At 30.2% G+C, this 12,407-nt stretch overlaps 1 long non-coding RNA gene across 1 annotated transcript; it reads right to left on the bottom strand.

Moving 5' to 3' along the window:
* Positions 1-2,410: 2,410 nt before the first annotated feature.
* Positions 2,411-6,069, bottom strand: LOC142627310 (uncharacterized). Its single transcript, XR_012842800.1, has 3 exons — positions 5,838-6,069; positions 3,193-3,933; positions 2,411-2,510 (listed from the first exon to the last, which is right to left on the bottom strand). It is a non-coding gene; the product is annotated as an uncharacterized LOC142627310 (long non-coding RNA).
* Positions 6,070-12,407: the final 6,338 nt, after the last annotated feature.

Raw genomic sequence — 12,407 nt, 5'->3', positions numbered from 1 at the left:
CATCCTTTATTAACTTGTTAAAGTACTCTAGTAGAACAAGTCAACAAAGGATGGAAAAATGGTAATAATGATAGTTTAAAAGAAAAAATTGATGAAAGACTAAAAGCAATTGAAAGATCCATCATATATACCCAAAATGATAGTTTGACAGAATTAACTAAAAAGATAGAAATTTTAAACACACTTTTTGAAATAGATATTACTGAGACATCAGATAATGAGAAAAATGACAGGAATATTAAAAAATACTATTTGTCATAAATGTAAAGAATACGGACATACTAAAAAACAACGTGATAGACATAATAAAATTGTAAAACGTATAAGTAAATTAGAATTTGAAAAAGACATAGTAAATGAATTAATAAAATATTTAACGTCACACGAAAAGAGATAGACCACGTAAAGAAGAAAGAATTAAAATCAACCAACCCCTTAAAAGTCAATAATAGAAAAAGGAAACAAAAAGACATAATAATGAAATTGATAGATAATTTACCCAACCACCTAAAAGATAAAAAAGACTATTTATAAAAATTAAAAGATTCTATAGACATACCTATTACTTATATTAAGTGTAGGAAATACGGACAACATATTACGAAATGTGGAAAAGAAGCTAAAAAGGTAAAGGAAAAAGAAAGGGCAAAGAAAGAAAAGACAAGAATGAAACAAGATGGAGTAGATATAAAACCAGTAACTTTACAAGACTTAATGACATAAGTAAAAATGGTAAAACAAGAAATTAAAGTGGATAATTCCACACACATAAATGAACAAAATATTGCTGAAATAATAAATCTAAAAGAATTCTCTAAACCCATGAGAGACCCTCCTCTATTAAAGAAAGATAATAATGATAGATAGGATTTCTTGAACTTAATTGATAGAGTAATTTTCCAAAAATGGCATACAGAAATCACCGTAGTAATAAACAAGGGGTTCTTTTTTATAGAAATTGCTTTAATAGACTCAGGTGCTGACATGAACTATATACAAGAAGGATTAATACCCTTAAAGTATTATGAAAAGTCACTTGAAGGATTAATTCAGGCCAATGGAGAAAAGCTCATAATTAATTACAAAATACCTAATGTTCATATATGTATGACGAAATATGTTTTGAAACTGTTTTTGTTTTAATTAAAGACCTTTCTTCTAAAATCATTTTAGCCAATCCTTTTATGACTTTGATTTACCCCCTTTTACCAACAAATGAAGCAACTAAAATTAATAAGGTAGGAAAAGACATTCATTTTGCCAGCCCTGAAAGAATATTATTATCTAAAAAAGATCACTATCTTAAAAGATATTAACAAAGAAAGAATCTATAGGATAGAAAAACATTTCGTACCCTTACAGACAGAGTTATCACTTGTTAACCAGTTGACAAGCAATGACATAAAAAAGCTTATACACGATATAGAGGCAGAGATTTGTTCTTATTCTCCTATTACTTTTTTGCATAAGCACCGACATATAATACAATTATTACAATTATCCTATGAGAAAAACTATACTAGAACAGATACAAAAGAAATTTCTATGCTTACAATTTCCTTTAGTCAATATGAATGGACTGACAGTTTGATAGATGTACCAAGCAAATTAATAATAAATGACATACTTACATCCTTTATAGTATCCTTAAATACTCACAAAACAGATGTTTTACTAAAAGAAGTCTTGACAAATACTCCTTTATTAATCATTAATTGTGGTATTTTCTTGAGTAAAGACAAATTTAATCTCTTAACAGACAGAGCTAATCATCCGTCTCTAATAGATTTTCCTATTATAGTAGTTGATGAAAGACTTTATGGAGATGCACTATTTCACGTATTCTTGCAGATATGATATATATAATAATACATACAAAACGAATAGAATCATGGCAGACTTTGTGAAATTTTTGGATTCCAGTTACTCCAATATTGACAGACTTCACTATGACTACTCTTATACCACTACTCGGCAAGAGCACAAAGATGTACAGAAGATTTTTTATATATATATATGCTTTAAATCTTAAAAAAAGATTTCTTTTAAAATATTTCAAAAGAATTTTACAAAAAGATATTGCCCAAAAGATTTTAAAAATGAATTTGAAAGAAGCTTTGCAAGAAAATATTTATTTTCAAAATATTATTTCAAGACATAATCTTTTTACCAAAACCCAATTGCAAACTAATATGGATAAAAGACCCTCCAAAACAGACAAAAAAGGAAAGGGCAAGGCATCAGTGGTGCAACCCAAAGAAAGAGAAATCCGAAAGACTTCGGATAAGCATGAAGGCGTCTCAATAGAGACAATATCCCTTCATGATACGTTGCTAGCAGAGGCAATGTATTCATGTGGAGGCAAAAGTGAAATTCTTCAAGAAGTGCTCTGTTCTAATCTCACTTTTAATGACGGAGAATTTAAAGACCTTCCTTTTCATATTAAACTACTTCTTGATAATTTACAGGCAGCCTTCACCCTCAGACAGAAACTCTTATTCCAAAAGACCCTATGTGGCGTTTGGTACGTGGGAATCTACATTACTCTTGGCATCTAAATGCCTAGGAATCACATTCCTAGGAATCACATTCCTAAGAATGTAGTTATTCCTATGTTTGGTTTTATTGGGAATATCTTAAGATTCCTAGGAATGTGAGATAATAATGTTTGGTTTATTCTCATGAATCTTAAATGAATTATTTATTTTTCCTATTCTATCCTTAGATTTGAATGTGAACTACCAAATCCTTAAAAAAAAAAAAAAAAACTTCCTCTAAATAAATAATGAAAAACCAAATATAAACAATTAATTATGAAAAATTCATTAAAATTATAGTCTAACATTTCAAAATGACAGGTATAATACAAAAATAACTATTTAAATTATCAAATACTTTTATTCTTAATAATAATTTTAAAAGAGTTTAATCCATAATAATTTGTTTTATATTTTATCTTAATTGATTAAATGATAATGAAAAAGGGTTAAAATTGTCAATCTATAAAAAATACAGTTTCCTTTAAGCTTGGAAATCTGGATTCCCACCTGTTTTAAAGGGAATCCACATTCCCACTGAGAGGGGAATCTAGATTCCCCTGGCATCTGATTCCTTAGCGTGATTTGCAACCAAACATGAGAATCTTTAAACATTCCTGGAAATCCTAAAACATTACCCCGTACCAAAAGCCACATTAAGGCTTTAGAATTACATCTTGTTAACACCAGTGCATTTATTGAAGCACTTGGTTGTCAACTCCCTAGCAAGGGGGTTGGAGATTCAAGCTCCATAAAGACAGAATTACGGTCTCTAAAAACCTATCTTATGAGAACAAGCTTTTCAAAACTCCACCCTGAGATTCAACAAAAAATGAGACTTGCCATTAGAACTTTGCCCCCTGAGATCCAACAGAATATACTAACTCACAGAGCCCTAACCAGTTCTTATAACAGATGGATATATCTTTTTAAACTTTTAGTCTCTAAAGCATTTATCAGGACAAACATGACAGATGATGTATGGCTATCCCATAAAGCCAAATGGTATGAAAGCTTTGGAGAAACAGAAAGAGTTTATGATGGTTAACATCCCTACCCGGGATTGCTTATCAATACTGAGACAGAGGATCCAGTAATTTGTGATCCTTCATGGTTGTCTGAAATGCTAGAAGCAGGGTTTATCAGCAAGTTAATCCTCACTTCTGCCACTTAGATTAGTTAATTTCCCAAAGTCATCCAAGAAGCAGTTGAACAGATTGGAGGACTTAATTATATGAAGCTTACTATTTGGAGCACACTCCCAGCCTGGGATACTAGCTCCTATATGGAAGGCAGGCCAGCTCACATTTTGGTTCTCATCAGTGATTTCAGTTGTATCCCTGATCTTTACTGGTATACAGGGGAAACTTATCTATCACTTGATAATCCACATGACCTAGCACAAGAATGGTCTAATTTCATGAGCAATAAGATTTATGAAGTACAAAAAGAATTAGACAATGACTTCCACTTATATGGCTATATTAACAGGATAGCTGTATATGAGCCAAGACCTTCAACAAGGAGGCTCATTGGAAAACGAAATATCACTAAGGACCACAGAATAATGACAAAGAATCATGCTCCTACCTTTCTTCCCATAGTATACTGCACTTTATGTGAAAATTATGGAACATTCCATGAGCATGAAACCAACTTTGACTTTGATTCGTTAGATTATGATAACTATGCAGATACAGATTGATAGTCAAACAAACAGGACAGTATATTTCCTCGGACAGATCCCCAGATAGACAAATGTGACAGATCACTATTCATCTCCACTATTCATTAGCATGCTTGACTAGCTTTAGACAAGAGACAGATACAAACAGATTTTCACTACTACTTACTAGCATGCGTATCCTGATACATTCTCAGACATACTACTGATCATAAAAGGTTCTACCAACAGACATAAATGGTTCTACCGACAGAATAACTTGAGTTAACTTTACCAACTCAAGTTACTTTTCAAGACTTACCAGGATTTATTTCGTCTATAAAAAGACAGACTCCGAAGACAGAAGACAGATTCAAGTTTTAGGTCCAAAATTAAGGTCCATTTTAGAGGTTTAATTCTCAAGTCTAAAGTTCTGAAAGAAGATAGCCCTCTCTCTCCCTTAGAAAGACTCTTGTAATCCTTCATCTCTTGTAATCTTGTAACCCTTCCCTTCAGTCAGATAATCTTGTAACCCTTCAGACATATTTTACTTTGTAATCTTGTAACTCTTCAGAAAGTGTTTATTTTCAAAGCTTGTATCAAAGACAGACGTTTTCAGTTTTTATCAAAGACAGAAGTTTTATTCAAGATTTTACTAGTTTTTGTTTTCATATTCCATACTTCTTTTTAACTTATTTTGAATATATCTATTTTGCTATTTTCTTCTTTATCATCTATTTTATCATTGTTTATGCTTCCATATTACCGTTGTGCTCTCTCCTGGGTAGCTTAAAAAAATCATCTTTGGTAGCCTTTTTATATCTATTTAATTTGTTCATCAAAATTTTTTCAATTAAAATATATTCTTTTTACATCTTGAGATACAAAATTACTAATTAACTTTTTTTCTTCAATTTTATTAAAAAAAAAATTTGAATTCAAGTTCTGCTAATATTTCCTTTTCAATTAATTATATGATAAATCTACTTACTCTTTCCTTCTTTCTTTCTTTTTTTTTTTTTGATAAATGATTCTACTTTCTCTTTCTTGTGACATAGTTTATCTTAATATAATTTTATCAATTTTAATTTTGAAAAACTTCATCATACAAAAGTAATTATAATTATAACATGTTTAGTATCATTTTGTGAGTGAGAAATGCATTTAGAAACAAATTGAATCATTTTATATAATTTAGTAGGTCAATTAGAGTATTTTCATCTATTTGTAAAACTTGTTTTAAACCTTCTAATAACTTTTTTAACAATAGAAAAGTATGTGCCTATGGCAAAGACTTTTTGTTTAAACTTTTTTAGCCTAATTACTTACGTTAAAATTTCATATAGACTAATTTTCTTCGTAAAATTCTAACTAATTTTCAATAAATAAACAAACGTACAACAAAGTAACAATGACATCCAAAAACATCATAAGATTTTAACTAATATTGGTCTTTCAGTTTTAGATATAGTCGTTGTGGACAACATCGGAGCCCACATTTCAGGTAATAAATTAGTGAGTAAAACTACTAATAATAAACAATATGATGCATTTATGTCAGTAATACATACATACATCCATACATATGCATTTATGAATCATCGGAAGCAAATGAAAAGAAAATCATCTAAAAATACCTTTGAAAAGAAAGGGATCAGGGAAGCCATATTTGTAAACAATTCTAACAGCAGCTATATCTTCACTTGAGCTTGGATGAACAATATGGAGCTCCAATTCATCAATAATATACAAATCAGATAAACAAAATAAAAATGTGTTAGAGTTCCAATTTTTTTTAAGTTTGGGTTTCGAGTTTGATACATGATAACTCAAATCTATGACAAAATAAATCAAACCAAAATCTATAAATCTTTGAGTATAAACCCATATATTAAAAAAAAAAAAAAAAAAAAAGGAAGAATATATACCTTGAGAGGAGTGTGAAAAGTAAAAAATAAAGAGGAAGAGTAAAAGCTGTATATAAACTGCTTTGAAACTAATGAGAGGTGAAAAAAGAAAAAAAAAAAAATTGAAGACAGGGTGGTAGATTTCATAGCAATGAGAGGAATACACGTGGTGAAAAATCTGGAACCTTATCACTTTAAGATAAGGGGGAAGATTTTCTACCAATAAGAGGACGACACGTGGAGTTACAGCGTTTTGATAAAAATTCTTTTGAGTTTTGAGTCGTTGGCCGTCTATTTCTATGCGTAAGTGTGTTGATTTTTTTTTTTTTAGAATTTAAATTTTGATGATAGCTCTTATCATCAAACTAAGATACCAATCAGTTTTTGGTATAGGCGGAGATTGAATCTCAAATCTCTTATACAACCATTAAAAATTTTACCAATTGAGCTAATTAAAATCCACTTAAGTGTGTTTATTGTTTGTAGTGTTTATGAGTTATGAGTTTTTTTTTTTTTTTTTTCACTTTTTCGGTCTTTGACCTAATTTGGTGAGTAGTTGTTAACTGGATTCAAATCAAGTGCAATATTTAGAGTATTACACCTGATGTAATTGTAATTAATGACTGAGACTGAAAGCCATTAAATAAAATATAAAAAATTAAGCCCAGTACGAGCACTGACACTAAAAGAATAAAACAATTAAAAAATTATAACTAATAAATTAATATTAACAAAAAAAAAAGAAGAAGAAGTAAACTAATCAATTAAAGAATTGTAAACGATTTGGAGAATTGTAGACTAATACTAAAAAATTAAATAATTGTGAACATTTGGTCAGTAAGGGAGTGGAATATAAACTAATAAATTAAATTAAAAAATTGTATAAAAAAATCAAAAGAATAGCTTAAAATGTCTTGTAAATTCAATAAATAAAAGAATGTAAAAACTAAAAGACTTAAATTAATAAATTAAAGTATTCAAAATAATAACTATGCAAATTTATTTAATAACAATAATTAATATATTTATTATATTAAAACAATATGTCAAATAAATTTATAGTTTATTTTTTATTCTTTTACTAATCCAATAAACAAAAATATGTAATAAGAAAACCACATGGGCCACAAAATTCATCTCCTACCAAGATTGATCTTCTCACAAAACAAGTTCTTTTCTCGTTGATTATGGTTCGAAGGAAGATTGTTCATATAAAAAATCTTGAAGCCACCGCTATGTAATCTCTCTTAAATTTCCCCAGGCTAGGAAAAACCTGCATGCTTCAATCCAAAAGATCAATAAGAGATTGCATTTATCCATTACCACAAGCTTTCCAACGTGGATCAATTTGGATCCATTTGATTGGACCTTTCTCAGAAACTTCAGTGTAAAGTAAATGGAATTTCATAATCTATAAGACATGAAAAGATTGTTCAAATACAATTATTATATTATTCATCATCTGATACATTATTGTCTGTGGGTATAATGTGACGCCCCTCGTAAAGGATTTATAGGAAACAAAGATTGATCTTAATAAGAGTTTTGATTTGGGAATCATGAACTTTGAAAAGTGAAGAAGTCTGCACTTATTTTATATTTTTAAGAGAAAATAAAATAAGAAATAAAAATCATTTTTATTTGATTAACTCAATAGGTAAAAAAAATAGTTTATATTCCACTGATGATGAGTTCAAGGTCAAATAATAGTTTATATTCCACCGATGATGAGTTCAAGGTCAAATTATGTTTAGAAAGGTGTGAGGCATCTACGCACGTCCGATATGTCATCGGTCTCTACTAATAAAAATGGGTTAGAGCATTAACATTAGTCCTTCTAAAATTTTCTTTTTATTTTACAATAAAAGCCTACTTTTTCTATTTTACACGATTACTTTGCAAAAACACCTACATTAGATCATCTATTATACATTCTATTTCCTTTAAATGATAATTTTTTTTATTTTACTTTTATTCTTTCCCCACCCCGCACGTCAGAACTCTCTCTCTCTCTCATTTCTAAACAGATGCTCTCTTTCTCAAATTTGAAAAATCTCAGATCTCTCCAATCAACTTCCATGGTTCATATCTGAAAATCAGATCTCTCTACCCAACCCTCCATGGATAAGCACTTGAAAATCAGATCTCTCTTTCTCTTATATTTCTTTAAATTTACTTCTTGTTATTGATCTAAAGTTTATATGGTGAATTCTTTAATGGTCCGTTTGGATTGAGGGAGAATGAGGAGGAGGAGTAGAGTAGAGTAGAGTAGATTTGACATAAAATTAGTCTATTTTCAGTCAATTTTATCCGACTCCCCTCCACTCCTCCTCTTTCTCCTCTCAATCCAAACAGGCCTTAAGTGTTCGAATTGGCTAGGAATGTGGCGAGAGACAACAAGAAGACTCGGATAGCGCTAAGAAAATTGGTGTTGGTTCCAAATGGTGGTGATTTTGCTTTTGTCTAAGGAAACCGGTGATGTTTCCGAATGGGGTTTTCCTTGGGTTTTCTGTTTGGTTTTGTTTTAGGTGGTGGTGATGGTGGGGCAGTTGGTTGGTTGCGGTGATCTTCCTTCTTTGTCTTCTTTCTTGTTCTTGTTCTTTTTCTTTTCTTTTTTTTGGACATTGAAGAGATCAAGAGAGTAGGAGAAGAGAGGTACAAGGATGGGAGATGAGAGAGAAAAAAAGATTAAAGAAATCGAATATAAAGCTACAGTAATCGTGTATGTTGTATATATACAGTGTTACAAACCCACTGATATGGGCAGTTTTTGAGTAAATATGTGTAAAACTCATTGCTTTTTCTGATTTGTACACACGGATGCAATTGCTCTTAGCTAGTGTTTAATTAATTATTCAATAGACACAATATTATTAACCCAATTTATTATATCAACTCAAACAAGTGATAAATTTTAAGGCATGACAGCTAGAGACTAAATCACGTAACAAGATAAACTAACAATAAGATCAAGCAATTGAAATAACAAAAAAGGCAAAGAAACTGTAGTGAAAATGATTTTAGGAGTGAGTCTTAGAGTCCATTTGAGAACAGTTTATTTAGCTGAAATTGAAAACTTTTTTCCTAAAAATACTGTAGATGAAACTAAAAGTTAGCTGAAATAGTACAATAGGACCCATGAATAGTAATAAAAAGTGCAATGGAGCCATAAATAGTAACAAATATAAGCTAAATAAAAATAAAAATAAGCTAAATAGTAAAAATAATGGGTTTTTAAGCCAATGTCAAACGCAACCTTAGTTGTGAAATCATCCGGAAATGGGGCTTCCATGTTTTTCCTCTCTAGTACACACCCTTTTTTTTTGAAAAACCTATTGCACTGGCCGTTTTGTTTGTACTAAACCCTTGAAAAACCTATTGCACTAGCCGTTTTGTTTGTATGAAACCTGATGGCACAGTGCAAATAGAGCATGCCCTTCTTTTGTTTGATTTGGCATTTTGAGGTACATTGTAGCACAATGTACACCTCATAAACTTTTCTGTTTTTCTCCTTTATTTATTCATTTATTTATTTATTTAATTCTTCTTTCTTTTTAAACCACTAAGATGAAAGAGTGAAAAAAATAATTTGAGAGGTTAAACTTAAAATAAAAACACTAATAGCTTAAATAAAAATGAGAGTTTTGGATAGTAAGTGAAATGAAATTTTTTGTATATTTTGAAATCGAGAATTTAATAAAATAGGTGGAGAATGATTGGAAACAAGAATAAAAAGTAAAATGAAAAACAAATTTAACACAAACAAAATGAGAGGAACGAAATAAGGTGTCTACATGATCTTACACCAATACTCTAGTTCAAATTGGTGAGGAGTGTGTTTGGAATTCCCATTTCATCTTTCATTACTTTTAAGGTAAAATATCCATATTTTCTTAATGTAGACACCAATGCTTTGTACCTTGTGTAAAGATAGTTTTCCGTATTTTCTAATATTTGGTAACATCGAAAAAAATAAGTCAACGGAAAACAATCTTTAGTTAACATAAAAATTATGACTTATTTTTAGAGATTTCTTTTCTCTAATTTTTTTTTGGAAAACAATTCTCTCTGACAGCAAGCTAAATAAAGGAAGTTAAGAGACTCATTTTCAACTTATTTAAGGTTGTTACCAAACATAGGAAAATGATATAGTTTTATAAAAAAAAATGTCTTTTGAAAAATGACTCATTTTCTAAAAAATATTATCGCTAATACAAACAGAGTGCAATTGTTATTTTCTCATATCCTAAATAGGATGGTTGATAAGTACTAATAACAGGCCCATTTGCTAACATATAGTGGATTAAGTAGTCCTTCCATTGCTAGGTGAAGTAAATGAATTATTTCATTGTCATGCAAAAGACAAGCATCCAAATGCATCCATATCAGAATCATCCAAATTTTACGAAAAAAGTGGAGTAAAAATGTGGAGAGAGAGAGAGAGAGAGAGAGAGAGAGCATCTTAAATATTTTCTCAGACAAGATGAAAAGAAGAGCAGATGATCCAAGAAAAGGAAATGTAAAATAACATGGAGATGGAATGTTATGATTGATTTTAAAATCATGGGCAAAATTGTAATTTTTACAATCCCCACAAATTAAGGGTATTCTGGTAATTTAGTTGGTTATTTAGTTATTACATTTTTTTTTCATTAGTTATTAATTTGTTAAAAATAATAAGTTATACACACATTTAGATGATCTTAAACGCAAGACCTCGCTCTCTAAAGTACTAGTTTAGTCATATTGAGGAATGAGGTTCCTTTCCTTTTTTTTTTTCTTCATTGCTTTCATGTGGTATTGTTCATATAGTCATTAAACGACATAAAATTCTCTCTTCTTTCTTCCTCAAGAGGTTGAAACTTGGTGCAATAGGAAGTGTGGGCAGATGATCCAAGAAAAGGACAAGTAAAATAACATGGAGATGGAATGTTATGATTGATTTAAAAATCATTGGCAAAATTGTAAATTTTAGAGTCCCCACAAATTAAGGGTATTCTGGTAGTTTAGTTGATTATTTAGTTATTACATTTTTTTTCATTAGTTATTAATTTTTAAAATAATAAGTTATACACACATTTAGATGATCTCAAACGCAAGACCTCGTTCTCCAAAGTACCCATTTAGTTATATCGAGGAATGAAGTTCCTTTCCTTTTTTTCTTCATTGCTTTCATGTGGTATTGTTCATATAGTCATTAAACGACATAAAATTCTCTCTTCTTTCTTCCTCAAGAGGTTGAACCTTGGTACAATAGGAAGTGTTTTCCACCAAAAACAACAAGCTACAAGTTCAATTCCAAATATCAACTTCCAATAAATTGGAGGAAAATTTGCTTATCATGACCACTCTTAGACCTGCAAAAGTGAGAGCTATGTGTTGGATACAATTCTTTTTTCCTTCTTTCTCAAACACAAAAAATCATGCCCTTAATTTTTACCTAACAAAACCCTAAAATCCCCCATAATTTCTTATACCAAATAGCCATAAAACAACTCATCAAACCGGATTCAGATCCTCTAGAGTTCCTAGGGTACTCTACTAAGTAGAGTTCATTAAATCCTAACCACTCTTTAATGATTTAATGGTCTAGATTTTGCCATGTCAGCATTTCATTAACAATCATCTTAATTGTTTTGTTTACAACATTATTTTATTATTTCAAGAATATTATTAATGAAATGCTGACATGGCAAAATCTAAACCATTAAATCATTAAAGAGTGGTTAGGATTTAATGAACTCTACTGGTAGAGTACCCTAAGAACTCTAGAGGATCTGAATCCCATCAAACCACCTTCTAATTCTTACCACAACCCATGATTCCATTTTCAACAATTCTAAACCCTAGATACACAAATTCTCTAAATCCTATGCACAACATAGCCATATTCTCCATTTTTTTCCCATGTCACCACTCGTGGGGTGGAACAGTTTCTAGACCTTACGGGAATTTAAAAGATTTCACATTGAGAGGAGCTAAATGAAATTAGTTAAGACTGTAGCTTGAAGAAATGTGGAGCAAGAGTACTAAGGAAAGAATTTGGATAACCAACCGTAATACAATCTTTGATGAGATACCTCAATATTGTTATGGAACCATTCAAAGAAAGGATTGCATATGGATGTTGAGTTCAATAACCAACTAGTGTTTGGTGGTATTCTACAAAGAAAAAGTTCAGTGAAAATAGATACTTTCACTTGGAAAGATGTGAATTTTAATGGCTCTTCTATAGGCATAATGTTGAATCATTGAAAATCTTCATTTTTAAGAAAATAACGAATATATCTTAAAATTGAA

This window comes from Castanea sativa, chromosome 3 (assembly GCF_040712315.1).
Source record: "Castanea sativa cultivar Marrone di Chiusa Pesio chromosome 3, ASM4071231v1".
Classification (NCBI taxonomy): domain Eukaryota; kingdom Viridiplantae; phylum Streptophyta; class Magnoliopsida; order Fagales; family Fagaceae; genus Castanea; species Castanea sativa.
The sequence above is the reverse complement of the archived record's forward strand: the minus strand, read 5'-3'. Positions and strand labels throughout refer to the sequence as shown.